The sequence below is a fragment of the Leptodactylus fuscus genome, unplaced genomic scaffold, assembly GCF_031893055.1.
Source record: "Leptodactylus fuscus isolate aLepFus1 unplaced genomic scaffold, aLepFus1.hap2 HAP2_SCAFFOLD_242, whole genome shotgun sequence".
Lineage (NCBI taxonomy): Eukaryota > Metazoa > Chordata > Amphibia > Anura > Leptodactylidae > Leptodactylus > Leptodactylus fuscus.
The window spans coordinates 19,541-45,000 of record NW_027440265.1 but is presented as its reverse complement, the minus strand read 5'-3'; the positions used below and the strand labels follow the sequence as shown (position 1 = coordinate 45,000).

The 25,460-nt window shown below is 49.0% G+C and overlaps 16 non-coding genes across 16 annotated transcripts; all 16 read right to left on the bottom strand.

Moving 5' to 3' along the window:
• Positions 1 to 886: 886 nt before the first annotated feature.
• TRNAV-AAC (transfer RNA valine (anticodon AAC)) lies at positions 887 to 959 on the bottom strand. Its single transcript has one exon. It is a non-coding gene; the product is annotated as a tRNA-Val (tRNA).
• A 112-nt stretch (positions 960 to 1,071) lies between these two features.
• Positions 1,072 to 1,144, bottom strand: TRNAV-UAC (transfer RNA valine (anticodon UAC)). The gene has a single exon. It is a non-coding gene; the product is annotated as a tRNA-Val (tRNA).
• A 111-nt stretch (positions 1,145 to 1,255) lies between these two features.
• TRNAV-CAC (transfer RNA valine (anticodon CAC)) lies at positions 1,256 to 1,328 on the bottom strand. Its single transcript has one exon. It is a non-coding gene; the product is annotated as a tRNA-Val (tRNA).
• Positions 1,329 to 1,650: 322 nt separating this feature from the next.
• On the bottom strand, positions 1,651 to 1,723 carry TRNAV-AAC (transfer RNA valine (anticodon AAC)). Its single transcript has one exon. It is a non-coding gene; the product is annotated as a tRNA-Val (tRNA).
• Positions 1,724 to 1,835: 112 nt separating this feature from the next.
• Positions 1,836 to 1,908, bottom strand: TRNAV-UAC (transfer RNA valine (anticodon UAC)). Its single transcript has one exon. It is a non-coding gene; the product is annotated as a tRNA-Val (tRNA).
• A 111-nt stretch (positions 1,909 to 2,019) lies between these two features.
• TRNAV-CAC (transfer RNA valine (anticodon CAC)) lies at positions 2,020 to 2,092 on the bottom strand. Its single transcript has one exon. It is a non-coding gene; the product is annotated as a tRNA-Val (tRNA).
• Positions 2,093 to 3,151: 1,059 nt separating this feature from the next.
• TRNAV-AAC (transfer RNA valine (anticodon AAC)) lies at positions 3,152 to 3,224 on the bottom strand. The gene has a single exon. It is a non-coding gene; the product is annotated as a tRNA-Val (tRNA).
• Positions 3,225 to 3,336: 112 nt separating this feature from the next.
• Positions 3,337 to 3,409, bottom strand: TRNAV-UAC (transfer RNA valine (anticodon UAC)). Its single transcript has one exon. It is a non-coding gene; the product is annotated as a tRNA-Val (tRNA).
• A 111-nt stretch (positions 3,410 to 3,520) lies between these two features.
• Positions 3,521 to 3,593, bottom strand: TRNAV-CAC (transfer RNA valine (anticodon CAC)). The gene has a single exon. It is a non-coding gene; the product is annotated as a tRNA-Val (tRNA).
• Positions 3,594 to 3,717: 124 nt separating this feature from the next.
• On the bottom strand, positions 3,718 to 3,790 carry TRNAV-AAC (transfer RNA valine (anticodon AAC)). Its single transcript has one exon. It is a non-coding gene; the product is annotated as a tRNA-Val (tRNA).
• Positions 3,791 to 3,915: 125 nt separating this feature from the next.
• TRNAV-AAC (transfer RNA valine (anticodon AAC)) lies at positions 3,916 to 3,988 on the bottom strand. Its single transcript has one exon. It is a non-coding gene; the product is annotated as a tRNA-Val (tRNA).
• Positions 3,989 to 4,100: 112 nt separating this feature from the next.
• TRNAV-UAC (transfer RNA valine (anticodon UAC)) lies at positions 4,101 to 4,173 on the bottom strand. The gene has a single exon. It is a non-coding gene; the product is annotated as a tRNA-Val (tRNA).
• Positions 4,174 to 11,885: 7,712 nt separating this feature from the next.
• TRNAV-GAC (transfer RNA valine (anticodon GAC)) lies at positions 11,886 to 11,958 on the bottom strand. The gene has a single exon. It is a non-coding gene; the product is annotated as a tRNA-Val (tRNA).
• Positions 11,959 to 21,254: 9,296 nt separating this feature from the next.
• TRNAA-UGC (transfer RNA alanine (anticodon UGC)) lies at positions 21,255 to 21,327 on the bottom strand. The gene has a single exon. It is a non-coding gene; the product is annotated as a tRNA-Ala (tRNA).
• A 495-nt stretch (positions 21,328 to 21,822) lies between these two features.
• TRNAV-UAC (transfer RNA valine (anticodon UAC)) lies at positions 21,823 to 21,895 on the bottom strand. The gene has a single exon. It is a non-coding gene; the product is annotated as a tRNA-Val (tRNA).
• A 111-nt stretch (positions 21,896 to 22,006) lies between these two features.
• Positions 22,007 to 22,079, bottom strand: TRNAV-CAC (transfer RNA valine (anticodon CAC)). The gene has a single exon. It is a non-coding gene; the product is annotated as a tRNA-Val (tRNA).
• Between the last annotated feature and the right edge of the window lie 3,381 nt (positions 22,080 to 25,460).

The window sequence follows — 25,460 nt, the reverse complement described above, 5'->3', positions numbered from 1 at the left end:
GTGATAACCACTACACTACAGAAACTGGCACGCGATACGCACTGCTGCTTTTGCAAGCAAGCGAAAGGACTGGGGTCTAGCACAAGAGTTTGAAGAGCACGTATGGCCCGATTTCCGAAAAAAAAGCTGCTACGCTTTGCTCTGCCCGGTTTCGAACCAGGGACCTTTCGCGTGTAAGGCGAATGTGATAACCACTACACTACAGAAACTGGCACGACATGCACACTACTGCTTTTGCAAGCAAGTGAAAGGACTGGGGTCTAGAACGATGATTTGAAGAGCACGTATGGCCGTTTTCAGAAACAAAAGCTGCAATGCTTTGTTTCTGCCCGGTTTCGAACCGGGGACCTTTCGCGTGTGAGGCGATCGTGTTAACCACTACACTACAGAAACTGGCACGAGATGCATACTACTGCTTTTGCAAGCAAGCGAAAGGACATGAAGAAAAGACTGTGGTATGCCAGCAGGGTCTGAAGACCGGGTATGGACCGATTTCAAGAAAAGACACCGCAAGTACATGTTTCTGCCCGGTTTCGAACCGGGGATCTTTCGCGTGTTAGGCGAACGTGATAACCACTACATTACAGAAACTGGCACGGGATACACACTGCTGCTTTTGCAAGCAAGTGAAAGGACTGGGGTCTAGCACAAGAGTTTGAAGAGCACGTATGGCCCGATTTCCGAAAAAAAGCTGCTACGCTTTGCTTTTGCCCAGTTTCGAACCAGGAACCTTTCGTGTGTAAGGCGAACGTGACAACCACTACACTACAGAAACTCACACGACATGCACACTACTGCTTTTGCAAGCAAGTGAAAGGACTGGGGTCTAGAACGATGATTTGAAGAGCACGTATGGCCGATTTCAGAAACGAAAGCAGCAATGCTTTGTTTCTGCCCGGTTTCGAACCGGAGACCTTTCGCGTGTTAGGCGAACGTGATAACCACTACACTACAGAAACTGGCACGAGATACACACTGCTGCTTTTGCAAGCAAGCGAAAGGACTGGGGTCTAGCACAAGTGTTTGAAGAGCACGTATGGCCCGATTTCCGAAAAAAAAGCTGCTACGCTTTGCTTCTGCCCGGTTTCGAACCAGGGACCTTTCGCGTGTAAGGCGAATGTGATAACCACTACACTACAGAAACTGGGACGACATGCACACTACTGCTTTTGCAAGCAAGTGAAAGGACTGGGGTCTAGAACGATGATTTGAAGAGCACGTATGGCCGATTTCAGAAACAAAAGCTGCAATGCTTTGTTTCTGCCCGGTTTCGAACCGGGGACCTTTCGCGTGTGAGGCGAATGTGATAACCACTACACTACAGAAACTGGCACGAGATGCACACTACTGCTTTTGCAAGCAAGCGAAAGGACTTGAAGTAAAGTCTGTGGTCTGCAGCAGGGTCTGAAGACCGGGTATGGACCGATTTCAAGAAAAGAAACCGCAAGTACATGTTTCTGCCCGGTTTCGAACCGGGGACCTTTCGCGTGTGAGCCGAACGTGATAACCACTACAAAACAGAAACTGGCACAAGATGCACACTACTGCTTTTGCAAGCAAGCAAAAGTACTTAAAGAAAAGACTGTGGTCTTCCAGCAGGGTCTGAAGACCGGGTATGGACCGATTTCAAGAAAAGAAACCACAAGTTCATGTTTCTGCCCGGTTTCGAACCGGGGACCTTTCGAGTGTTAGGCGAACGTGATAACCACTACACTACAGAAACTGGCACCAGATACACACTGCTGCTTTTGCAAGCAAGCGAAAGGACTGGGGTCTAGCACAAGAGTCTGAAGAGCACGTATGGCCCGATTATCGAAAAAAAAGCTGCTACGCTTTGCTTCTGCCCGGTTTCGAACCAGGGACCTTTCGCGTGTAAGGCGAACGTGATAACCACTACACTACAGAAACTGGCACGACGTGCACACTACTGCTTTTGCAAGCAAGTGAAAGGACTGGGGTCTAGAACGATGATTTGAAGAGCACGTATGGCCGATTTCAGAAACAAAAGCTGCAATGCTTTGTTTCTGCCCGGTTTCGAACCGGGGACCTTTTGCGTGTGAGGCGAACGTGATAACCACTACACTACAGAAACTGGCACGAGATGCACACTACTGCTTTTGCAAGCAAGCGAAAGGACTTGAAGAAAAGACTGTGGACTACCAACAGGGTCTGAAGACCGGGTATGGACCGATTTCAAGAAAAGAAACCGCAAGCATATGTTTCTGCCCGGTTTCGAATCGGGGACCTTTCGCGTGTTAGGCGAACGTGATAACCACTACACTACAGAAACTGGCACGCGATACGCACTGCTGCTTTTGCAAGCAAGCGAAAGGACTGGGGTCTAGCACAAGAGTTTGAAGAGCACGTATGGCCCGATTTCCGAAAAAAAAGCTGCTACGCTTTGCTCTGCCCGGTTTCGAACCAGGGACCTTTCGCGTGTAAGGCGAATGTGATAACCACTACACTACAGAAACTGGCACGACATGCACACTACTGCTTTTGCAAGCAAGTGAAAGGACTGGGGTCTAGAACGATGATTTGAAGAGCACGTATGGCCGTTTTCAGAAACAAAAGCTGCAATGCTTTGTTTCTGCCCGGTTTCGAACCGGGGACCTTTCGCGTGTGAGGCGATCGTGTTAACCACTACACTACAGAAACTGGCACGAGATGCATACTACTGCTTTTGCAAGCAAGCGAAAGGACATGAAGAAAAGACTGTGGTATGCCAGCAGGGTCTGAAGACCGGGTATGGACCGATTTCAAGAAAAGACACCGCAAGTACATGTTTCTGCCCGGTTTCGAACCGGGGATCTTTCGCGTGTTAGGCGAACGTGATAACCACTACATTACAGAAACTGGCACGGGATACACACTGCTGCTTTTGCAAGCAAGTGAAAGGACTGGGGTCTAGCACAAGAGTTTGAAGAGCACGTATGGCCCGATTTCCGAAAAAAAGCTGCTACGCTTTGCTTTTGCCCAGTTTCGAACCAGGAACCTTTCGTGTGTAAGGCGAACGTGACAACCACTACACTACAGAAACTCACACGACATGCACACTACTGCTTTTGCAAGCAAGTGAAAGGACTGGGGTCTAGAACGATGATTTGAAGAGCACGTATGGCCGATTTCAGAAACGAAAGCAGCAATGCTTTGTTTCTGCCCGGTTTCGAACCGGAGACCTTTCGCGTGTTAGGCGAACGTGATAACCACTACACTACAGAAACTGGCACGAGATACACACTGCTGCTTTTGCAAGCAAGCGAAAGGACTGGGGTCTAGCACAAGTGTTTGAAGAGCACGTATGGCCCGATTTCCGAAAAAAAAGCTGCTACGCTTTGCTTCTGCCCGGTTTCGAACCAGGGACCTTTCGCGTGTAAGGCGAATGTGATAACCACTACACTACAGAAACTGGCACGACATGCACACTACTGCTTTTGCAAGCAAGTGAAAGGACTGGGGTCTAGAACGATGATTTGAAGAGCACGTATGGCCGATTTCAGAAACAAAAGCTGCAATGCTTTGTTTCTGCCCGGTTTCGAACCGGGGACCTTTCGCGTGTGAGGCGAATGTGATAACCACTACACTACAGAAACTGGCACGAGATGCACACTACTGCTTTTGCAAGCAAGCGAAAGGACTTGAAGTAAAGTCTGTGGTCTGCAGCAGGGTCTGAAGACCGGGTATGGACCGATTTCAAGAAAAGAAACCGCAAGTACATGTTTCTGCCCGGTTTCGAACCGTGGACCTTTCGCGTGTTAGGCGAACGTGATAACCACTACACTACAGAAACTGGCACGAAATACACACTACTGCTTTTGAAAGCAAGCGAAAGGACTTGAAGAAAAGACTGTGGTCTGCCAGCAGGGTCTGAAGACCGGGTATGGACCGATTTCAAGAAAAGAAACCGCAAGTACATGTTTCTGCCCGGTTTCGAACCGGGGACCTTTCGCGTGTTAGGCGAACGTGATAACCACTACACTACAGAAACTGGCACGAGATACACACTGCTGCTTTTGCAAGCAAGCGAAAGGACTGGGGTCTAGCACAAGAGTTTGAAGAGCACGTATGGACCGATTTCTGAAAAAAAAGCTGCTACGCTTTGCTTCTGCCCGGTTTCAAACCAGGGACCTTTCGCATGTAAGGCGAATGTGATAACCACTACACTACAGAAACGGGCACGAAATGCACACTACTGCTTTTGCAAACAAGTGAAAGGACTGGGGTCTAGAACGATGATTTGAAGAGCACGTATGGCCGATTTCAGAAACAAAAACTGCAATGCTTTGTTTCTGCCCGGTTTCAAACCGGGGAGCTTTCGCGTGTGAGGCGAACGTGATAACCACTACACTACAGAAACTGGCACGAGATGCACACTACTGCTTTTGCAAGCAAGCGAAAGGACTTGAAGAAAAGACTGTGGTCTGTCAGCAGGGTCTGAAGACCGGGTATGGACCGATTTCAAAAAAAGAAACCGCAATACATGTTTCTGCGGGGCGTGGCCTGACCGAGTTGTGAGATGGCAGCTTAGCTCCGGAGCTCCGTCTCAGGGATCCGCTAAACCGCTGTTACTCTAGCCTACAGACGCTGAAACATGGTCAAAGTCGGTGGGGAGAGGTCCAGGGATCCCCCGGACCAGAAGGGTTCGCATTCCCAACAAGGACTCCAGAAATTCTTGAAGAAACAAGCAACGAGCTCCCCGGCTAGACAGAGGAAAATGGCGCCCGAGGAGATGAGGAGGCGGGAAGACTCGATTGCAGACTCAGGTGGGGAGGAATCTGCTAACGAGGAGGACACTGCACCCATATCTAAGGGTTATTTAAAACGTATACTTACCCAAGCTTTAGCCCCGATGACTGCAGAATTAGCCGCTCTCCGTGCGGATTTTGATCGTATTACCCAGCGAGTAGATGCAGTGGAGGGAGGCCATAATGAGCTGGTGCAGACTACATCCTGTGTGACGGAACGCCTAGATATGCACACGGCACACCTGAATAATACTTACCTAACTTTAGAAGACCTAGAGAATAGGAATCGCAGACGAAACCTCCGCATACGAGGATTTCCCGAAATTTACCTGCCGGAACAGCTTCCGAGCATTTCCGCGGACATCTTTACCTTGCTGTTAGGAGCTGAGGCGGCTGCTGGGATGGCAGTGGAGAGAGTGCATAGGGCCGTGAGGCCTAAGCCAAGTCCTGAAGAGCCTCCGCGAGATGTAGTCTGTGCTTTGCTGTCCTCGGCTCACACAACCCAATTGCTAACGGCGGCCAGAGACACGTCTGATTTATCTTACGAGGGGCATACTATAAGGCTATATCAAGACTTAGCACCATCCACGCTACAAAAGCGACGAGTTCTCAAGCCACTACTGGATCAATTGAAGTCGATGGGAATACGTTATGCTTGGCTATTCCCTTTTGGACTCTCTATAATGAAAGGGGGTAAACGTTATGCAGTGCACTCCCCACAGGATTTGGATCAGTTATGGGAAATACTAGATATCCCCCCTATTGCTATTCCTTCATGGCTACCGGTACAAGAAGATTCTATCCCTGTGCCTGCTATGCTTCCGTATCCACAAGACTCGCTTCGACATGTGCGCCGCTTAGGCACTCCAAAAGCGAAGAAAGCCCTGATTCGTCACCCTGGGGCCTTTTCTACCTGTTCTACGCCAGTGAAGGACTGAAGGACTCTCTCCCTCCAGGATTGCACATGGTTTCTTCACACAAGACTCCTTGAGCTCAGGTTGGACGCATTTCTTTTTCCCTTTCTTCCTCTTCCTACTCTCTTTGTCTCCGGCTTATTGTTCCCTCTTTTCTTTCTCCCTTAATCTTCTGTATTCTCACCCTTTCCCTTTCACATACTCTTCTATTATTTCCACTCCCTTCCCTCCCTGTTCTTTCTCTACCCCTATCCCCCTCCTGCCTTCCCCCCCTCCCCTCTTCTTAGCTATGCTCTTCCTTTCCTTTCTCTTCTATCCACTCTCAGCTCTTCTTTGCTCTTACCGTTGTCTACTCCTATCTCAATCTCATGCCTCCTCTCCTTATATCTTTCTGCGCTTTTCCTCACCTCTCGTTTTTGCTCCTCTCTTGACACCCAATTCTCATTACCCAGAATATTCCCAACTTTCCTCTAATATTCCCTTTCCTCCCACCTTTCGTTCTAGACCCCCCCCCCCCTTCCCGGGTGCTACAGTCCTGACCTCTTCTTTTGGACAATGTTTTATATGAGAACATTCTCTATGGCTGCATGCATGTTTCACGGTAATCCCGGAGTGATACGTAGTTAGTCTTTTGCTCACTAGCTTCATGACTATTATGTGATTATGTAGCTTGCGTACTGGTCTTAGGGCATGTGACGTTGCTCCTCTTCAATTGACCTCCCTTCTTACGCAATTGTCTCCCCCTACCATTTCCTACCTCCTGTAATTTGATCTATCTGACCTGTTCCTTGGAGAGTGTGAGTTGGAGCTTTTGGATACTCACGCGGTAATGTTTACTGTAAATTGCGGAATGCTTTGCTTCAGTAGCAATGACTTGAGTTCTCTCTTGGAGCGGTTGTTTATTTTATGTCTAGGGCTCACCTGCCTTTGCCTTGAGAGTTATAATGGTTTGGGGTACCTGTTCTCTCCTCACTTCTTATCTCTTTTCGCAATTTCTCGCAATATGGTTACGGACTATGGTTTCAATATATTTTATCTTTTGGCGGTACGCATTCCCGTTCCGATCTGGTTCATTTTTTTTTTTTCACCCCAGTTGTCCTGATACACTACTGTTGTCTGGGCTCAGATTTTCTCCGAAAGGGGTAGAGTGACTGTGCTTCTCTTTGGTTTTGTGTAAGTGAGTTGAGGCACACTACTCCGCTTTTCCCCGTTTTCTTCCCTCTTCTTTCTGTTTGTCCGCTTTGTCGCCTCTTGTTATCTTTTGTTGTTGCCCTACCTCCCCCCCCCCACTCCTATCTTTCCTTTTTCTTTCCCTTATCTTCTCATAACACAGTCTGACCGAAGATGGCGGAAATGAATTGCGTCTCCTACAATGTGAAAGGGCTCAATTCTCCACAAAAAAGAAGACATGTTCAGCTATTTCTTCGCAAAGCTAAAGCCGGACTGATATTTTTGCAGGAGACACATTTTAAGGGAGCAAATATTCCGAAGTTTCCTAAAACCCAGTATACTCAGTGTTTTCATAACCCACATCCCACATCGGCCTCTAAGGGAGTATCGATATTGCTTCACCGTGATGTACCTTTTGTCTGCACTGGACATTATATGGACTCAGAGGGCAGGATGTTGCTTCTCAAGGGCACTATTGCATTGTAAAAAGTCACTCTCGCTAACTTTTACGCTCCTAATAGCGGTCAAATAGCTTGGCTTCTGGCAGCTTTACAAACCTTACAGACGTTTGCAGAGGGCGCGATAGTGTTAGGAGGTGATCTAAATGTGGTTCTAAACCATGCTTTGGACTCTTCCTCCCGCCAACAGATCTTGCAACGTGCAATTCGCAGACTACTGACCTCTTTCCAGTACTTACGTTTATTGGACATATGGAGAATCCACCATCCTACGGTAAAGGACTATACCTTTTTTTCCATTCCTAATAACACTTACCATAGACTGGACTATATTTTTGTTTCAGACTGTCTGATATCGCATGCTATAAAATCTTATATAGGCTCTTCCACAATTTCTGACCACGCTCCAGTCCATGTCCAGATTGTTCTTCAACGAATGCCGAAACCGGATTGGACATGGCGTTTGAACGAAACGTTACTCAACTCTGAGGACAATGTCAAATTTCTCTCCAGTAGTCTAGAAGAATATTTTGCCTTGAACTCCACACCAGAAGTGAGCTATCCGATTGTATGGGAAGCACACAAGGCCTTCATAAGGGGGGTACTCCTTGCTCTTGCATCAAAGGTTAAAAAACAGAGACAGAAAGACTTAGATGATTTGCTAAACCGCATCTCTTTATTAGAACGACGACATAAACAATCTCTTTTGACTTCTTGCCTAGCTGAACTCGGCCTGCTGCGAAACTAGCTGTTAGACTTACTAAACGTGCGGGCTGCGAAACACCATATGCATTTCAGGAAACTCTTGTACGCCCATGGCAACAAAGGGGGGAAACTGATGACCCGCCTTGTCCAAAAAGAGAGACAGAAATCTTTTATAGCGGTTATTAAAGGTAAAGATGGGAAAACACATGACTCCACTAAAGCCATAGCAGCGGAATTTGTCTCATACTACAAAACTCTGTATAATTTGCACACCGCCTCTGTCTCTGACACCGCTAGACCTTCGATGATACGTGACTTTCTTGACTCGTTGTCGCTGCCTTCTCTCCCACCTACTGACACCGCGGCACTGTCTCAGCCGATATCCCTAGAAGAAGTAGAGGATGTGATACGTAGTGTCCCTACAGGTAAAAGTCCTGGCCCTGATGGCCTCCCGCTAGTATATTATAAGAAATTTGCTAAGACCTTGCTCCCTCAGTTGTCGCTTCTATGTAACTCCCTGATGGGCGGTGCCACCTTGCCACGACAGGTGCAGGAAGCACATATTGCGCTTATTCCGAAGGACGGTAGAGATCATACCAATTGCGGCAATTACCGACCGATTTCGCTTATAAATTTGGACATCAAGCTATGGGCCAAAATATTAGCAAAACGGATACAACCACTGGTCCCCCTCTTAATTAACGAAGAACAGTCTGGTTTCATACTTGGGAGAGAGGGCAGACACAATACTGCTAAGTTACTTCCGCTAATCCAACTTGTACGCCTTAGAGGAATCCCGTTGGCCCTTCTCAGCGTAGATGCTGAGAAGGCATTCGACAGGGTCGCGTGGGACTTTATGGTGGAGTCGCTACGCAGATTTGCTATTCCAGAACGGTTTATTCAAGCGATCCTGTCTTTGTACGCACAACCTATGGCAAAATTGAGGATTAATGGCACGCTCTCGAGTAGCTTCCCAATTACCAATGGAACCCGTCAGGGTTGCCCACTCTCCCCCACGCTCTTTGTACTAGTATTGGAGTCGCTCCTACAGGCGGTACGGCAGAACGACTCTATCTCTGGTGTCCACGTAAATGGTCAGCTGTTTCAATCAACAGCGTATGCTGACGACGTGCTGTTTGTTGTCTCGAACCCTATTGAAGGCTTACCTGCACTTATGAATGTTCTACAGACGTACGGCTGTTTGTCAGGTTATAGGGCAAACTTTTCAAAGTCGGAAGTTTTAAATATAACGCTCCCGTCTAATGTGGTATCAGCACTGAAGAGTTCTACCCCCTTCCAGTGGTCCAGAACACCACTCAAATACCTGGGAATCTATTTGACACCAAGGTTAGAAGACCTATATGCCGCAAATTTTCCACCTTTGATAGAGGAACTAAAGTGCTCTCTTACCGGTTATGAAGACCTCCCCCTGTCGTGGTTCGGCAGGAAGAATTTAGTGAAAACTTATCTTCTTCCTAAGCTCATTTACAGAATGGCGATGCTCCCTATTGCCCTTCCAGAGGCGTTCTTTCAGTCTGTCCGACGTCTCCTCACTGGTTTTATATGGCGACACAGAACGCCTAGGATCTCGTGGCAACAACTGACTAAACGTAAACGACAAGGTGGAATAGGCTTACCGGACTTGCGGAAATATCACACATCTATTCGACTGAATTGGTGGGCTGATCTGGCATTCCCGCTCACGTCCTTGACCCCGACGTCGTTGCTGCAACAGGGCTTGGAGACCCCACTTGCTGTAGACCTATGGTTTCCTAGTGTGATCAAATCCCAGAGGGCAACTATTTGCTCGCTGTTACCAGACGTGAATGTTTTGTGGTCAGATCTGATGGATAGGTTGCTTCTGCCTCCCTCTCCAGTTCTGCCCTTGAACTTGCTGCCCTACCTACTTGGCATACATCCAGAAGCCTATAGGGACATGTGGCACAGACTCCACGGCCTTTCACTCAAAGACGTTGTTACTTCTTCAGGTGTGATGTCGGTGGAAGATATTTGCGCCTTAGTACCGGACGAACACTTCAAATTTTTACACAAGCAACATCTTCAAGTGGCATTTTCTAAATTGCAACATCAGTTCTTGCTTCGCACGACCTTGACGGACTTTGAGAAATTTCTTCTCTCACAAACGAAGATGTTGAGGAAAATATCACACTGTCTCACCCGATTTGTGGATCCACATAGACACTACAAACCTCCATTTGTTATAGAGTGGGAGAAGGAACTGCAATGTACCCTTACCGAAGAGGAGGTGGATACTGTTTTATCACACTCACATGGCTTTTCTCCATGCATCAGGCTACAGGAAAGTACTTATAAATTGGTCTCTCGGTGGTACAGAACCCCGGTTTGGCTACACAGAAAGGGCCTACAAGACTCTGATCGTTGTTGGAGGTGCCAGTCTGATGAAGGCTCTTATTTACATATATGGTGGAGCTGCCCGCTCATCCGAGATTATTGGGATAAGATACAAGACACAATCCGTGCTGTCAGCTACCCATATTTTCGACTTACACCCGAAACGGTCTTCCTTTTCTTGCCTTCTGGAGACTATCAACCTGGTAAAGATAGGTTGGTTACTCACCTGCTGACGATCGTGAAATCGCTCATACCTCTATACTGGCTAAATACTACTGCTCCCCCTCTTTCGTTGTGGATAGATAAGATCAATCAGGTGAAGCGTTTTGATGAACTGATGTGCTGGTCCACTCGTTCTCATGACCGATACGTAAAGACCTGGACTCCCTGGATTCTTCATAAACATTAGAGAGACTTGGGTTGGGACAATAGATTGATAGCAATCCTCCTAGGATACAGTTGTTTATCCGCTCTAATACTTCAGGATTCTGATTATGCTCTCTTATCTTACTACTCTCTCTTCTCTCTTCTTTTATGATTGTGGTATATCTTATTTTCCCTTCTTGTCCCTTTTTTTTTTGTTGTTGTTGTCTCTACTACTCTGTTTTGCCCTCTCCCCTCTTCCTCTTCCTTCCCATCCCCTTTTCTACTACTTCTCTTGACCCCTGACTCCCTCCTTCGCCTAGGCTCGATAATAGTCCCCTTATTGGACGTAAGTCTGCAGATTGACACAGATAGTGTTTGGACGCCTTGTATCTCAATATTCACAAGTTGAAACATTGTTGATGTTTGTGGTTTATTAACCATTTATTATGCCTATGTCTATCTTTCTTTTGGATATTTGTCCTTTCATGTAATTGGCAGAGATGATATTGGATTGATGATATCCTGATATTTTCTGTTTTGTTCTTTTACAAATGTCATGTAAAAAACCAAATAAATGTTGATTCAAAAAAAAAATACATGTTTCTGCCCAGGGACCTTTCGCGTGTTAGGCGAACGTGATAACCACTACACTACAGAAACTGGCACGAGATACACACTGCTGCTTTTGCAAGCAAGCGAAAGGACTGGGGTCTAGCACAAGAGTTTGAAGAGCATGTATGGCCCGATTTCCGAAAAAATAGCTGCTACACTTTGCTTCTGCCCGGTTTCGAACCAGGGACCTTTCGCGTGTAAGGCGAACGTTATAACCACTACACTACAGAAACTGGCACGACATGCACGCTACTGCTTTTGCAAGCAAGTGAATGGACTGGGGTCTAGAACGATGATTTGAAGAGGACGTATGGCCGATTTCAGAAACAAAAGCTGCAATGCCTTGTTTCTGCCCGGTTTCGAATCGGGGACCTTTCGCGTGTGAGGCGAACGTGATAACCACTACACTACAGAAACTGGCACGAGATGCACACTACTGCTTTTGCAAGCAAGCGAAAGGACTTGAAGAAAAGACTGTGGTCTGCCAGCAGGGTCTGAAGACCGGGTATGGACCGATTTCAAGAAAAGAAACCGCAAGTACATGTTTCTGCCCGGTTTCGAACCGGGGACCTTTCACGTGTCAGGCGAACGTGATAACCACTACACTACATAAACTGGCACGCGATGCACACTGCTGCTTTTGCAAGCAAGCGAAAGGACTGGGGTCTAGCACAAGAGTTTGAAGAGCACGTATGGCCCGATTTCCGAAAAAAAAGCTGCTACCCTTTGCTTCTGCCCGGTTTCGAACCAGGGACCTTTCGCGTGTAAGGCGAACGTGATAACTAGAGATGAGCGAACAGTGTTCTATCGAACTCATGTTCGATCGGATATTAGGCTGTTCGGCATGTTCGAATCGAATCGAACACCGCGTGGTAAAGTGCGCCATTACTCGATTCCCCTCCCACCTTTCCTGGTGCCTTTTTTGCTCCAATAACAGCACAGGGTAGGTGGGACAGGAACTATGACACCGGTGACGTTGAAAAAAGTAGGCAAAACCCATTGGCTGCCGAAAACATGTGACCTCTAATTTAAAAGAACAGCGACGCCCAGCTTCGCGTCATTCTGAGCTTGCAATTCACCAGGGACGGAGGTTTCCGTCCAGTTAGCTAGGGCTTAGATTCTGGGTAGGCAGGGACAGGCTAGGATAGGAAGGAGAAGACAACCAACAGCTCTTGTAAGAGCTAAATTCCAGGGAGAAGCTTGTCAGTGTAACGTGGCACTGACGGGCTCAATCGCCGCAACCCAGCTTTCCCAGGATCCTGAATGGAATACACTGACAGTGTATTCCCGTATACCCCATATATACACCCCAAATCCCCGTTCCAACGGTGTGCCCCCCCCCCCACCTTCACCTCAGAAATACCCTGCAAGTCCCCTAGCAATAGGATTGGGGCTATATACACCCACTATTTTTGCTACTGCCATATAGTGCCATTGTCTGACTGTGAATTCAAAGAATATATTGGGGTTACAAATACCCTCATTTCTTGCTACTGCCATATAGTGCCAGTTTCTGACTGGTAATTCAAAGAATATATTGGGGTAACGTGCACCCACAATTTTTGCTACTGGTATATAGTGCCATTGTCTGACTGGGAATTCAAAGAATATATTGGGGTTACAAATACCCTCATTTCTTGCTACTGCCATATAGTGCCAGTTTCTGACTGGTAATTCAAAGAATATATTGGGGTAACGTGCACCCACAATTTTTGCTACTGGTATATAGTGCCATTGTCTGACTGGGAATTCAAAGAATATATTGGGGTTACAAATACCCTCATTTCTTGCTACTGCCATATAGTGCCAGTTTCTGACTGGTAATTCAAAGAATATATTGGGGTAACGTGCACCCACAATTTTTGCTACTGGTATATAGTGCCATTGTCTGACTGGGAATTCAAAGAATATATTGGGGTTACAAATACCCTCATTTCTTGCTACTGCCATATAGTGCCAGTTTCTGACTGGTAATTCAAAGAATATATTGGGGTAACGTGCACCCACAATTTTTGCTACTGGTATATAGTGCCATTGTCTGACTGGGAATTCAAAGAATATATTGGGGTTACAAATACCCTCATTTCTTGCTACTGCCATATAGTGCCAGTTTCTGACTGGGAATTCAAAATGCGCAAGGCTCCCGGAAAGGGACGTGGACGAGGCCGTGGGCGAGGTCGGGGGAATGGTTCTGGGGAGCAAGGTAGCAGTGAAGCCACAGGGTGTCCCGTACCTACTCCTGTGGGGCAGCAAGCATTGCGCCACTCCACAGTGCCAGGGTTGCTTGCCACATTAACTAAACTGCAGGGTACAAACCTTAGTAGGCCCGAGAACCAGGAACAGGTCTTGCAATGGCTGTCGGAGAACGCTTACAGCACATTTTCCAGCAGCCAGTCAGACTCTGCCTCCTCTCCTCCTATTACCCAACAGTCTTGTCCTCCTTCCTCCCAAAATTCCCAAGCTTCACAGAACAATAACCCCAACTGTCCCTGCTCCCCAGAGCTGTTCTCCGCTCCTTTCATTGTCCCTCAACCTGCCCCTCCACGTCACGATTCCACGAACCTAACAGAGGAGCATCTGTGTCCAGATGCTCAAACACTAGAGTCTCCTCCATCTCCGTTCGATTTGGTGGTGGATGACCAGCAACCCACCCTCATCGACGATGATGTGACGCAGTTGCCGTCAGGGCATCCAGTTGACCTGCGCATTGTGCGGGAGGAGGAGATGAGACAGGAGTTGGAAGAGGAAGTGGTGGATGATGAGGACACTGACCCGACCTGGACAGGGGGGATGTCAAGCGGGGAAAGTAGTGTGGATGTTGAGGCAGGTGCAGCACCAAAAAGGGTAGCTAGAGGCAGAGGCAGAGGTCAGCAGCTTAGGCGAAGCCAGGCCACACCCAGAATCTCCCAAGATGTTCCAGTTCGTACCCAGCCCCGAAAAACTCCCACCTCGAGGGCACATTTCTCGAAGGTGTGGAGTTTTTTCAAGGAATGCGCCGAGGACAGATATAGTGTTGTCTGCACAATTTGCCTCTCGAAATTGATTAGGGGCTCTGAGAAGAGCAACCTGTCCACCACTTCAATGCGCCGTCATTTGGAATCCAAGCACTGGAATCAGTGGCAGGCAGCAACGGCAGGACAAAGGCCGCCTGCCGTTCACGCCACTGCCACTGCCTCTGCCACTGCCTCTGCCTCTGCCACTGCCACTGCTGACTGTGCTGGCGATGCACTCCAGAGGACGAGCCAGGACACCACTTCATCTGCCTCCGCCACTTTGTTGACTTCTTCCTCATCCTCCCCTGTTCCTGTCTTATCTCCTTCTCCTGCACCATCAAAGGCACCATCAGGCGCTTCTTTACAACAACCCACCATCTCTCAGACATTGGAGCGGCGGCAGAAATACACTGCTAACCACCCACACGCGCAAGCCTTGAACGCCAACATCGCTAAACTGCTGGCCCAGGAGATGTTGGCGTTCCGGCTTGTTGAAACTCCCGCCTTCCTGGACCTGATGGCAACTGCGGCACCTCGCTATGCCGTCCCTAGCCGTCACTACTTCTCCCGGTGTGCCGTCCCCGCCTTGCACCAGCACGTGTCACTCAACATCAGGCGGGCCCTTAGTTCCGCGCTTTGCACAAAGGTCCACTTGACCACCGACGCGTGGACAAGTGCATGCGGACAGGGACGCTACATTTCACTGACGGCACACTGGGTGAATGTAGTTGAGGCTGGGACTGCTTCCCAAACTGGCCCGGTGTACCTCGTCTCCCCGCCTAACATTCCTGGCAGGGACACGAGAAGAACACCCCCCTCCTCCTCCTCCTCCACCGCCTCCTCCTCCGCCACCGCCTCCTCCTCCGCTGTTAGATTGACCCCAGCTACGAGTTGGAAACGTTGCAGCACTGGCGTTGGTAGACGTCAGCAGGCCGTGCTGAAGCTGATCAGCTTGGGGGACAGACAGCACACTGCCTCCGAGGTGAGGGATGCCCTCCTCGATGAGACGGCAATATGGTTTGAGCCGCTGCACCTGGGCCCAGGCATGGTCGTTTGTGATAACGGCCGGAACCTGGTAGCAGCTCTGGAGCTTGCCGGACTCCAACATGTTCCATGCCTGGCCCACGTCTTCAACCTAGTGGTGCAACGTTTCCTAAAGAGCTACCCCAATGTTCCAGAGCTACTGGTGAAAGTGCGGCGCATGTGCGCCCACTTTCGCAAGTCGACAGTAGCCGCTGCTAGCTTAAAATCTCTCCAGCAACGCCTGCATGTGCCACAACACCGGCTTTTGTGCGACGTCCCCACACGCTGGAACTCAACGTTTCAGATGTTGAATAGAGTGGTTGAACAGCAGAGACCTTTGATGGAATACCAGCTACAAAACCCTAGGGTGCCACAAAGTCAGCTGCCTCAGTTTCTCATCCATGAGTGGCCATGGATGAGAGACCTTTGTGACATCCTACGGGTGTTTGAGGAGTCCACAAGGAGGGTGAGCTCTGAGGATGCGATGGTGAGCCTTACAATCCCGCTCTTGTGTGTTCTGAGAGAATCCCTGATTGACATCAGGGATAACTCAGATCACACAGAGGAGTCAGGGATAGCATCCGATCCGTCACAGCTGGAGAGTAGGTCCACACATCTGTCCGCTTCATCGCGTTTAATGGAGGAGGAGGAGGAGGGGGAGGAGGAAGAAGAGTTGTCCGATGATGTGATGGTGATACAGGAGGCTTCCGGGCAACTTCAAATCGTCCCATTGTTGCAGCGCGGATGGGTAGACATGGAGGATGAGGAGGAAATGGAGATTGAACTTTCCGGTGGGGCCAGAGGAGTCATGCCAACTAACACTGTGGCAGACATGGCTGAGTTCATGTTGGGGTGCTTTACAACCGACAAGCGTATTGTCAAAATCATGGAGGACAACCAGTACTGGATCTTTGCTATCCTTGACCCCCGGTATAAAAACAACATCTCCTCTTTTATTCCGGTAGAGGGGAGGGCCAATCGCATCAATGCTTGCCACAAGCAATTGGTGCAGAATATGATGGAGATGTTTCCAGCATGTGACGTTGGCGGCAGGGAGGGCAGTTCCTCCAGTAGGCGACCAAGTTCTCACCGGTCCACACAAACGAGGGGCACACTGTCTAAGGTCTGGGACACCTTGATGGCACCCCCTCGCCAAAGTGCCGCCACGGAGGGTCCTAGTGTCACCAGGCGTGAGAAGTATAGGCGCATGTTGCGGGAATACCTTTCCGACCACAGCCCTGTCCTCTCCGACCCCTCTGCGCCCTACACGTATTGGGTGTCGAAGTTGGACCTGTGGCTTGAACTTGCCCTATATGCCTTGGAGGTGCTGTCCTGTCCTGCCGCCAGCGTCCTATCTGAGAGGGTGTTCAGTGCAGCCGGTGGCATCATCACTGACAAGCGCACCCGTCTGTCAGCTGAGAGTGCCGACCGGCTCACTTTGATAAAAATGAACCACCACTGGATAGAGCCTTCATTTTTGTGCCCACCTGTGTAAAGCACCCCAACATGAAACTCCATGTCTGTACTCAACCTCTCCAATTCCTCCGCATCCTCATACTCATCCACCATAAGCGTTGCACAATTCTGCTAATACTAGGCTCCCTCCACCCTGATTTTCCCCAACTCTGCTGGTTAGAGGCTCCCTCCACCCTGATTTCCCCCAACTCTGCTGGTTAGAGGCTCCCTCCACCCTGCTTTCCCACAACTCTGCTGGTTAGAGGCTCCCTCCACCCTGATTTCCCACAACTCTGCTGGTTAGAGGCTCCCTCCACCCTGATTTCCCCCAACTCTGCTGGTTAGAGGCTCCCTCCACCCTGATTTCCACCAACTCTGCTGGTTAGAGGCTCCCTCCACCCTGATTTCCCCCAACTCTGCTGGTTAGAGGCTCCCTCCACCCTGATTTCCCACAACTCTGCTGGTTAGAGGCTCCCTCCACCCTGATTTCCCACAACTCTGCTGGTTAGAGGCTCCCTCCACCCTGATTTCCCACAACTCTGCTGGTTAGAGGCTCCCTCCACCATGAATTGGTCCAAACTGTGGTTTTTAGAGGCTCCCTCCACCATGAATTGGTCCAAACTGGGGTTTTTAGAGGCTCCCTCCACCATGAATTGGTCCAAACTGGGCTGGTTAGAGGCTCCCTCCACCATGAATTTGCCCAAACTGGGCTGGTTAGAGGCTCCCTCCACCATGAATTTGCCCAAACTGGGCTGTTTAGAGGCTCCCTCCACCATGAATTGGTCCAAACTGGGGTTTTTAGAGGCTCCCTCCACCATGAATTGGTCCAAACTGGGCTGTTTAGAGGCTCCCTCCACCATGAATTGGTCCAAACTGGGGGTTTTAGAGGCTCCCTCCACCATGAATTGGTCCAAACTGGGGTTTTTAGAGGCTCCCTCCACCTTGAATTGGTCCAAACTGGGGTTTTTAGAGGCTCCCTCCACCATGAATTTGCCCAAACTGGGCTGGTTAGAGGCTCCCTCCACCATGAATTGGTCCAAACTGGGGTTTTTAGAGGCTCCCTCCACCATGAATTGGTCCAAACTGGGCTGGTTGGAGGCTCCCTCCACCATGAATTGGTCCAAACTGGGCTGGTTAGAGGCTCCCTCCACCATGAATTGGTCCAAACTGGGGTTTTTAGAGGCTCCCTCCACCATGAATTGGTCCAAACTGGGCTGGTTAGAGGCTCCCTCCACCATGAATTTGCCCAAACTGGGCTGGTTAGAGGCTCCCTCCACCATGAATTGGTCCAAACTGGGGGTTTTAGAGGCTCCCTCCACCATGAATTGGTTCAAACTGGGCTGGTTAGAGGCTCCCTCCACCATGAATTTGCCCAAACTGGGCTGGTTAGAGGCTCCCTCCACCATGAATTGGTCCAAACTGGGCTGGTTAGAGGCTCCCTCCACCATGAATTGGTCCAAACTGGGCTGGTTAGAGGCTCCCTCCACCATGAATTGGTCCAAACTGGGCTGGTTAGAGGCTCCCTCCACCATGAATTTGCCCAAACTGGGCTGGTTAGAGGCTCCCTCCACCATGAATTGGTCCAAACTGGGCTGTTTAGAGGCTCCCTCCACCATGAATTTGCCCAAACTGGGCTGGTTAGAGGCTCCCTCCACCATGAATTGGTCCAAACTGGGCTGTTTAGAGGCTCCCTCCACCATGAATTTGCCTAAACTGGGCTGGTTAGAGGCTCCCTCCACCATGATTTGGTCCAAACTGGGGTTTTTAGAGGCTCCCTCCACCATGAATTGGTCCAAACTGGGTTTTTTAGAGGCTCCCTCCACCATGAATTGGTCCAAACTGGGGTTTTTAGAGGCTCCCTCCACCATGAATTGGTCCAAACTGGGCTGGTTAGAGGCTCTCTCCACCATGAATTGGTCCAAACTGGGGTTTTTAGAGGCTCCCTCCACCATGAATTGGTCCAAACTGGGGTTTTTAGAGGCTCCCTCCACCATGAATTGGTCCAAACTGGGCTGGTTAGAGGCTCCCTCCACCATGAATTGGTCCAAACTGGGCTGGTTAGAGGCGCCCTCCACCATGAATTTGCCCAACCTGGGCTGGTTAGAGGCTCCCTCCACCATGAATTTGCCCAAACTGGGGTTTTTAGAGGCTCCCTAATCCATGAATTGGTCCAAACTGGGTTTTTTAGAGGCTCCCTCCACCATGAATTTGCCCAAACTGGGCTGGTTAGAGGCTCCCTCCACCATGAATTGGTCCAAACTGGGGTTTTTAGAGGCTCCCTCCACCATGAATTGGTCCAAACTGGGTTTTTTAGAGGCTCCCTCCACCATGAATTGGTCCAAACTGGGGTTTTTAGAGGCTCCCTCCACCATGAATTGGTCCAAACTGGGCTGGTTAGAGGCTCCCTCCACCATGAATTGGTCCAAACTGGGGTTTTTAGAGGCTCCCTCCACCATGAATTGGTCCAAACTGGGGTTTTTAGAGGCTCCCTCCACCATGAATTGGTCCAAACTGGGCTGGTTAGAGGCTCCCTCCACCATGAATTTGCCCAAACTAGGCTGTTTAGAGGCTCCCTCCACCATGAATTGGTCCAAACTGGGGTTTTTAAAGGCTTCCTCCACCATGAATTGGTCCAAACTGGGCTGGTTAGAGGCTCCCTCCACCATGAATTGGTCCAAACTGGGGTTTTTAGAGGCTTCCTCCACCATGAATTGGTCCAAACTGGGCTGGTTAGAGGCTCCCTCCACCATGAATTGGTCCAAACTGGGCTGGTTAGAGGCTCCCTCCACCATGAATTGGTCCAAACTGGGCTGGTTAGAGGCTCCCTCCACCATGAATTGGTCCAAACTGGGGTTTTTAGAGGCTCCCTCCACCATGAATTGGTCCAAACTGGGCTGGTTAGAGGCTCCCTCCACCATGAATTTGCCTAAACTGGGCTGGTTAGAGGCTCCCTCCACCATGAATTGGTCCAAACTGGGGGTTTTAGAGGCTCCCTCCACCATGATTTGGTCCAAACTGGGCTGTTTAGAGGCTCCCTCCACCATGAATTGGTCCAAACTGGGGGTTTTAGAGGCTCCCTCCACCATGAATTGGTCCAAACTGGGCTGGTTAGAGGCTCCCTCCACCATGAATTGGTCCAAACTGGGGTTTTTAAAGGCTTCCTCCACCATGAATTGGTCCAAACTGGGCTGGTTAGAGGCTCCCTCCACCATGAATTGGTCCAAACTGGGGTTTTTAGAGGCTTCCTCCACCATGAATTAGTCCAAACTGGGCTGGTTAGAGGCTCCCTCCACCATAAATTGGTCCAAACTGGGGGTTTTAGAGGCTCCCTCCACCATGATTTGGTCCAAACTGGGCTGTTTAGAGGCTCCCTCCACCATGAATTGGTCCAAACTGGGGGTTTTAGAGGCTCCCTCCACCATGAATTGGTCCAAACTGGGCTGGTTAGAGGCTCCCTCCACCATGAATTGGTCCAAACTGGGGTTTTTAAAGGCTTCCTCCACCATGAATTGGTCCAAACTGGGCTGGTTAGAGGCTCCCTCCACCATGAATTGGTCCAAACTGGGGTTTTTAGAGGCTTCCTCCACCATGAATTGGTCCAAACTGGGCTGGTTAGAGGCTCCCTCCACCATGAATTGGTCCAAACTGGGCTGGTTAGAGGCTCCCTCCACCATGAATTGGTCCAAACTGGGGTTTTTAGAGGCTCCCTCCACCATGAATTGGTCCAAACTGGGGTTTTTAGAGGCTCCCTCCACCATGAATTGGTCCAAACTGGGGTTTTTAGAGGCTCCCTCCACCATGAATTGGTCCAAACTGGGGTTTTTAGAGGCTCCCTCCACCATGAATTTGCCCCAACTCTGCTGGTTAGAGACTCAATCCACCCTGATTTTCAAAACAAATGTTGGTGCCAACCTCAACTTACTACAAGGGCCAAATTCACTGCTGGTGACAAGCTCTCCTCACTGCAAGTGCCAAATACACATGTTTCAAGGTGTTTTCCTACTGTCAGAGAGGTGGTATTGAGTGTGTAAAGTGTGTAGTTGGTGTTAGTTTGGTGTGTTAGATGCCCCCAGACATGCTTCCTCTGCTGTCCCAGTGTCATTCCAGAGGTGTTGGCATCATTTCCTGTGGTGTCATAGTGGACTTTGTGACCCTCCAGACACGGATTTGGGTTTCCCCCTTAACGAGTATATGTTCCCCATAGACTATAATGGGGTTCGAAACCCGTTCGCACACACGAACAGTGAGCGGCTGTTCGATTCGAATTTCAAACCTCGAACATTTTAGTGTTCGTTCACCTCTAGTGATAACCACTACACTACAGAAACTGGCATGAGATACACACTGCTGCTTTTGCAAGCAAGCGAAAGGACTGGGGTCTAGCACAAGAGTTTGAAGAGCACGTATGGCCCGATTTCCGAAAAAAAAGCTGCTACGCTTTGCTTCTGCCTGGTTTCGAACCAGGGACCTTTCGCATGCAAGGCGAACGTGATAACCACTACACTACAGAAACTGGCACGACATGCACACTACTGCTTTTGCAAGCAAGTGAAAGGACTGGGGTCTAGAACGATGATTTGAAGAGCACGTATGGCCGATTTCAGAAATAAAAGCTGCAATGCTTTGTTTCTGCCCGGTTTCAAACCGGGGACCTTTCGCATGTGAGGCGAACGTGATATCCACTACACTACAGAAACTGGCACGAAATGCATACTACTGCTTTTGCAAGCAAGCGAAAGGACTTGAAGAAAAGACTGTGGTCTGCCAGCAGGGTCTGAAGACCGGGTATGGACCGATTTCAAGAAAGGAAACCGCAAGTGCATGTTTCTGCCCGGTTTCGAACCGGGGACCTTTCGTGTGTTAGGCGATCGTGATAACCACTACACTACAGAAACTGGCACGAGATACACATTGCTGCTTTTGCAAGCAAGCGAAAGGACTGGGGTCTAGCACAAGAGTTTGAAGAGCACGTATGGCCCGATTTCCGAAAAAAAAAGCTGCTATGCTTTGCTTCTGCCCAGTTTCGAACCAGGGACCTTTCGCGTGTAAGGCGAACGTGATAACCACTACACTACAGAAACTGGCACAACATGCACACTACTGCTTTTGCAAGCAAGTGAAAGGACTGGGGTCTAGAACGATGATTTGAAGAGCACGTATGGCCGATTTCAGAAACAAAAGCTGCAATGCTTTGTTTCTGCCCGGTTTCGAACCGGGGACTTTTCGCGTGTGAGGCGAACGTGATAACCACTACACTACAGAAACTGGCACGAGATGCACACTACTGCTTTTGCAAGCAAGCGAAAGGACTTTAATTAAAGACTGCGGTCTGCCAGCAGGGTCTGAAGACCGATTTCAAAAATAGAAACCACAAGTATATATGTCTGCCCGGTTTCGAACAGTGGACCTTTCACATGCGAGGGGAACGTGATAACCACTACAGTACAGAAACTGACACAAGATGCACACTACTGGTTTTGCAAGCAAGCAACAGGACTTTAAGAAAAGACTGAGGTCTGCCAGCAGGGTCTGAAGACCAGGTATGGACCGATTTCAAGAACAGAAACCGCAAGTACATGTTTCTGCCCGATTTCGAAACGGGAACCATTCGCGTGTTAGGCGAACGTGATAACCACTACACTACAGAAACTGTAATATAAATAATGAATGTAAATAATTTTCGCTCAGTATTCGACTATCCGATCGAATATCCAACCCTATTATAGTCTATGGGGAAAAATGCTTCGTTTCAGGGGAATCCACCATTTGACTCATGAGGGTCACCAAGTCCACTATGACACCTCAGGAAATGATGACAACACCTCTGCAATGCAACTGGGACAGCAGGGGAAGCATGTCTGGGGGCATCTAACAAGCCCAAGTCACAGTTTTATCCCACCATGACAGCCTATCAACTACACACTTTCCACACTCAAAAAAACCTCTATCAAAGTGGGAAAATACCTGGAAACCTTCTTTCTTCCCTAAATTGATGGACACAAACTCAAATTTAAGCTAAAGAAACATTAACAAGCACCCCTTTAAATCACGTTGCCCATGGCAACCACAAATTGAATAGGTAATGGGAAATCCAACAATACCCACCCTGAACTGTCAGAGAGTCTGAGTGTGGTGTGTGTGTGTTGTGGTAAGACCTTCCCCTTAACGTGAGCCTTTCAAAATTAAGTTACAGGCCCTTAAGCTGAGCTACCATCAGAGATTGAGGCCCTTTAGGTGACTTCAGCCTCTTACCAGCAGAGTTTTAGGCCCTTTAACTTAGTTCAGCCTTGCACCAGCAGAGCTTTTTGCCTTTTGCGTGAGTTGAGCCTTGCACCAGCAGAGTGTTAGCCCCTTTAAAATTCTTTGCCCCTAAAACAGTGGTTCCAGAACCATCACTCTCATTGTGTTGGATTGATGTAGTGGATTGGAATGAGGACCCAGACATTGACCTTGATTTTGATTGGGAAATTGATAACATTTTGGAATCAAGTCCTGGGGGTAACTTTTATTTAGAGGACCGCAAAGGTGGAGAATTGGCTACAACTAATACTACCGGTAATGGTCCTCTAATATCGGACTCTACATTACCTCTAAAGGGTTCTGATCAGGTGTTAATAGTCCAAACAACATTCTCCAGTACTTTAGATGTAGATCAGAATCCACTTTCCCTCCCGACACCAGATTTAACCAAGCTTCACCATCATCATCCTGCTGAGATGGAGCCACTAAAGGAAACCTTGCCTTCAAAGGCATGTTCTGGAGCTGCGACTAAGCCAGATCTAAACACAGAGACTTTGGAACGGAACAAAATTCACAAAGTTCCACTTGGCCACCGACATGTGGACAAGTGCTTGCGGCCAGGGATGCTGCATCTCAATCGCAGCACACTGGCTCAATGTAGTTAATGCCAGGACCGGGTCGCAAACTGTGGCGGCCTGCCTTGTCTCCCCACCCAATATTCCTGGCAGGAGTGTTGAAACACCACCCTCCTCCTCCGCTGTTAAATCGACCCCAGCTACGAGCTGGAAGCACTGCAACACTAGCGTGGGGAGACGTCAGCAAGCCGTGCTGAAGCTCATCAGCTTGGGGGACAGACAGCACAGTGCCCTTGAGGTCAGGGATGCCATACTGCATGAGATGGCAATGTTTTTTGCCCCGCTGCACCTGGACCCAGGTGCAGGTTGGCGTATGTGATAATGGGCGGAACCTGGTAGCAGATCTGGAGCTTGCCAAACTCAAACACGTTCCACACATGGGCTACATTTTCAAATTATTGGTGCAACGGTTTCTATCAACTTACCCCAATTTACATAAGCTACTGGTTAAAGTGCAGCACTTGTGCTCCCACTTTGGCAAGTCTACAGTTCCTGGTGCTAGCCTCAATACACTCCAGCAACGCCTACATCTGCCTGAAGCTGTTATGCGAGGTCACCACACACTGAATCCCTTGATACCATATGTTGAGCAGGGTGTGTGAGCAGCAGAGACCTTTGATGGAGTTCCATCTACAAAACCCAAGGATTCATCAAAGTCAGCTCCCTCAGTTTCTGCACCGTTTCCATGGCTGGCAGACTTAAGTGAAATCCTATCCCATCCTTTCCACTGGACAAGAAAAATTAGCATGTGCTCATCACAATTCCTGATATGACAGCTGCGTTAAGCAGGGTGCAGGGTACAACGCAGACCAGGCCCGAGCACCAGGAACAGGTGTTACAATGGCTAGCGGATAATGCTTCCAGCTGCTTTTCCAGCAGCCGGTCAGCCACTACCTGCAGTCGTGTTCATACCCAAGAGTCTGCCCCTCCTTCCTCCCAACATGCCCAATCTTCCCAACAGAGTCATCCCACCCTTGCACCCTCCCAGGATCTCTTTCCAGGTCCTTTTAGTGTCCCTCCCTCTGTTGAACCACTTCCCGAATCCCAGGAGCTACCAGACGACTTTGTGTGTACTGATGCCCAAACACTGGAACATCCGCTATCAATTGGCAATTTTGTGGTTGTGGACCCGCAACCAGCATTTTCCGTCCTCAGTGATGATGATGATGATGATGAGACAGTTGCCATCAGGGCATGCTGTTGTCATGTGCTGTTTGCAGTAAGAGGAGAGTAAGCAATTGGAAGAGGAGTTGATGGACGACGAGGCCACCGACCCTAAATAGACAGGGGTGATGTATAGCAGGGAAAGCAGTGTAGATGTGGAGGTGAGCTAAGCAGGAAAAAAGGTGGCTAGAGGCATGTCCAGAGGCAGCAAGGCCAAAGATTTTCCATGTACTAGCCACTCATGCAAAACTCGCCATGTTGCCAGACTTATGCGAGATCTCTCTGTGTCTTTGAGGAGTCCACCAAGAGGGTCAGCTTTGACAACGCATTACTGATTTTAACAATCCCGCTCCTGTGTGTGATGCAAGAATCCCTCATCACCATCAGAGATAATGCATTGTACGCTGAGGAGTCAGGCATAGTAGCAGAACCATTCCAGCAAGATAGTCAGTGCACACTCCTGTCTGCTTCACAGCATATATTGATGGAGGAAGAGGAGGATGACGAAGTGGCAGATGATTTAATTGTCACACAGGAGGCTAGCGGCACCCCCTGGCCAAACTACCGCCACTGACCTCAGTCACCAGTTACATGACAAATTTAGTGC